Genomic DNA, 4,004 nt, shown 5'->3' on the forward strand with positions numbered 1-4,004 from the left:
CGGGAAGTAATTGCATGCCGAAAAGTGAGTCGCAAGTCATTTGGGGTGACAGGGCGCATGGGAGAGCAGCGACTGCAGGAGTGCTCCGAGAGAGAACGATCAGCTGGGCATTCTAAGGGAGTTGTTCTGAATCCGACACCTAACGTGCAGAATGAACTGGAGAAGCATGAACTCCTGTAAAAATTGTAAAAAATGCCTCCTGCGTTACAGCACAGAGAGTGCTGACAGAAATAAGGTTGAAATTCCACTTGAAACCCATCTGACCGCAGCAAATAGAGGTTGGCAGAAAATTCCGGAGTAGACCAAATGGGATAATGGGGAAAATGTATTGCTTTTCCATCAAAGTCCTCCGGAGGGGCGATGCTCGACTCCTCTGGTGAGACCCTCCGCCCTCCCGGGTCTCTTGCAGCGCATCGGGGAGCTGGAACGTGACCTGGAGGGGCTGCAGGGGGAACTCCAGAAGTATCGGGTTGAACAGGAAAGCATCCAAAACCAGCTGGCTGAGAAAGCCAAGGTAACCAGCCAGCTGTGGGGTGTGCGGGAGAGGGCAGGCGGCAACGGGCACGGCACGTATATCAGCGGGAGGCCAGATGTGTGGGACGAGGGCCAGCGAGCCCCAGGCAAGCAGGCTGAACAGGCAGGGGATCAAAATGTGCCGAGCTTTGCTGTGGACCCCGAGGGGACAAGGTAACTCGGGTGGCAGAGTGCCCCATGCAAGAGGTGTGTGAGAAAGTCCAGGATGGTTGATGATGTCCCGGGGACCAAACCCAGCCAAAAAGCGGCATTAAAGGTCCGGTGCTGCAAAGCCACCCCCTGGAAAGGATGGCTGCCTGTCCTCTGCTATTTCAGAGCTATATTTAGAGCCGCCTGATGTGAATAATGGATGGTTGGGGTAGAAGTGCTTATGGCACGATTTTTGGGTATCGCTTTGATATGCAAATGCTCTCGTTGCAGGCTGAGGAGGAGCTGAGAGAAGGCTGTGCCAGGCACGCTCTGCAGCTGCAGGAGATGGGGCGCAGGGAGCTGCTGCTGAGAGCCGACCTGGGGCTGGCCCGCGAGCAGGTACGCAGGAGGCAGGGATGGGAGCGCCCTGCTGGGCTGCGGGCAGCAAGAGTGGGGGTCATCCCCTGGGGAGGGACAGTCTGTCTGAGTGCAGGAGAGGAAATAGAGTCCCTGGCACAGGGCTTAACTTGTCATCGGGTGCTGTATAATAGGCTTATCCACTGGATTTGTGTAGGTACTGGAGAAGATGAAATGAGTTTAACAGGACACAGAAATTCTCATGCTGTCCAGGACCCAGGCAAACCCTCCTCTGTGCCTGCGTCATGCTGCCTGGGACAGAGACAGCCCTCTGCCCAGTGACGTTGTGTAAGAGCACCAGGATAAATATTTGCATGAAAAGGTGGTGTACCCCTCCGTTACACTGCAACGCAGAGTTTCGCTAGCGTGAATTTGTTAGGAACCCCAGCCAGTGAGAGAGAAAAGGCTCGGAGTTGTTTGGTCACATTTGGAAAACAACCCTGGGTTGGCGCAGAGTGCAGCCAAAGGGTGGCCTCAAGCTTTGAAGCACGGATGGAGGCTTTTGGGTCTGCCATGGAGAGGCAGCCGTTTGTGGGAGCCCCAGGAGGAGCCAGCACCCTGGGTTGGAATGGTTGTCATCTGCAGGGACATCCCCCGCTGTCCCCAGCCTGCCCTGGCTGCGTTGCAGGAGGAAATAGAAGTCAGCCTTAGGAAATCCCTGCCGCAGAGTGGGACGAAGGAACCGTCCCACAGCAGCAGGAGGGCAGCAGGAGATGTTCAGGAGTTCCATTGTTCTTGGTGGTGGCAGCAGACAGCCTGCCCTCTGCTGAGGTACCGGGGATCGCACCATAGCGGGTAACGGAGGGGGTTAACCGCAGTGCTTCCCTGCTGGTGAGGCGCCAGCCATCGAGGCCAAAGGAGAGCTGTCAGGGAACCCTTTCAAAGGTGCATGGTGAAAACGGTGTGTGAGTAAAGCGATGTCCCGAGGGGAGGGCAGGAGCGTGCGCAGGGCCTCAGCAGCAGGATGCCCATTGCATTGATGGCTGCGGGGTTGGGTAGAGCAGAGCTGATATCGACAATCAGTGATTTTTTTCTTCTCCTGTGTTGATCCGTGCTGTAGCTGGAGTCCTTCAAAACCCAAGTGATGCAAGAATGTGCTCCAGCAGCAGCAGACGTGGCAGGAAAAGCCATGACGGAGCAGCAGGTGAGTCTGGATCCCAAGCCGTGGAGATGCTGGGTGCCTTGCATGCCTGGTGTGGCTCAAGTTGGCTGCTGTACGCTCTCTGCTCAGGAGTGCCAGGAGCATCCCAGCTTCTCCAGATCAGTCGCGCTGTAGTTGTCCCGGTTTAATGACGCTGCTCCGTAGCGTGAAGGAGCTGCGATCTTTTTTATCGCCCAAAGTTTGGGTGGAGTCAGTGGGCTGACAGGAGTCTGACAGGGCTGAGGTTTTGCACCAAGTTTTAGTCATGGCTCGCTGAGATAGTCAAGGTCTCAGTGGGTGATCCCCTCAGCTGCAAAGGGGGGGATATAATATAGTGCCTTATTCTCCTCTTCCTTCACACGCCTTTGGCAGGTGATAGACAAGGTCAGGCAGATCTCTGAGGAGAACCAGCAGAGTCATGAGCGAGAGAAGCTTCTGCAGGAGGAATTAAGCTCCAGGCTCACCAAGGAAAAGGAGGTGTCTGCAGATGTCGAGGCGTTCAAGAAATCCCTGCAGGAGCTCCAGGTCAGTCCTTCAAACTCTGATGCCCAGCTGGCAGCCAGGAGAGAAGCAGCACAGGGCCTGAGGATGGGTCAGAGGAAAGATAAGCCTGTGCCTCAGCGCTAGCTGGTTGTGTTTTTTCCAGGCTTGCCTGAGGAGCTCCTGCAGCAGCGAGAGCCTGCGGGGGCAGCTGGGGAGGCTGGAGGCGGTGTGCCTGGATCCCTCCCTCTCGGCCATCAGGGCGGCAGTGGTGGAAATGGCACGCGTGCCCCTGTCCTGGCTGGAGGGCATGGAACAGCTCCTGGCCGGCGTGGGGATGGACCCGCGCGCCTCTGGCAAAGGTCTGTGTCCCACTGGGGATCCCTGGGAGCAAACCGGCTCCACGAGGGATGTTCTAGCTAGCCATCCATCGAGGTGGGGAATCCAGTGTGAGCCAGCGTGTGGAGAGGCCAGGCCCCCAAGCTGGTGCAAATCTCGGGCAGTTTGGGCAACTGCGAAACCTCCTCAGGTGCTGTGAATGGTGGCCCATGCTCTGCGGCCATGGGCACCCTGCGTAGCCAGTGCCACCCATGGGGCTCAGGGGGGTTGTCTGTGGGATGAGGGTAGATTTACATCAAATATAAGGATGAAATTCTTCACTGGAGGGTGGTGAGGCACTGGAACAGGTTGTGGATGCCCCATCCCTGGCAGTGCTCAAAGCCAGGTTGGACAGGGCTTGGAGCAACCTGCTCTAGTGGAAGATGTCCCTGCCCATGGCAGGGGGATGGAATTAGATGATCTTCAAGGTCCCTTCCAACCAAAACCGTTCTGAGATTCTACGTGATGTCTGCATGGGCTGGACCTACTGACATCCTGGTTGGGTTTTGGTGGAAATGCTTCTTGGCTGTGATTGCAGCCATGGTGCTGGTTGTCTTCCCTCTCCTGTGCCGCCTCTGTCGTGGAGTGGCAGAGCAGTTGCCGCATGGAGTTTGCCAAAAACAAGTTTAGGTGAAGGGTGCATGGGAAAAGCAGCAGCAGCTGTCGAAGCGTAGGTCTGTGTCACAGCATCGTGTGTTGTGGAGCGTCGCTGCAGAGGAGGAACAGCTCTGACAGCAGCGTGGGAGTGAGAGCATCGCTCTCCCAGGAGCGCTGCACAGGGGCGCAGGACATGCCATGGGGTGGAGCGGACGGGGAGGGCGCGGGAGGAGCTGCGAGGCCACCGTGGTCATCAGAGTGGTCATTACAGCAGCGTCGTGCAGCAACAAGCTGTCCTCAGCTCTCGAGACGCTTAGAGAAGACAGGG

This window comes from Buceros rhinoceros, unplaced genomic scaffold, assembly GCF_000710305.1.
Source record: "Buceros rhinoceros silvestris isolate BGI_N320 unplaced genomic scaffold, ASM71030v1 scaffold32336, whole genome shotgun sequence".
NCBI classification, from domain to species: domain Eukaryota; kingdom Metazoa; phylum Chordata; class Aves; order Bucerotiformes; family Bucerotidae; genus Buceros; species Buceros rhinoceros.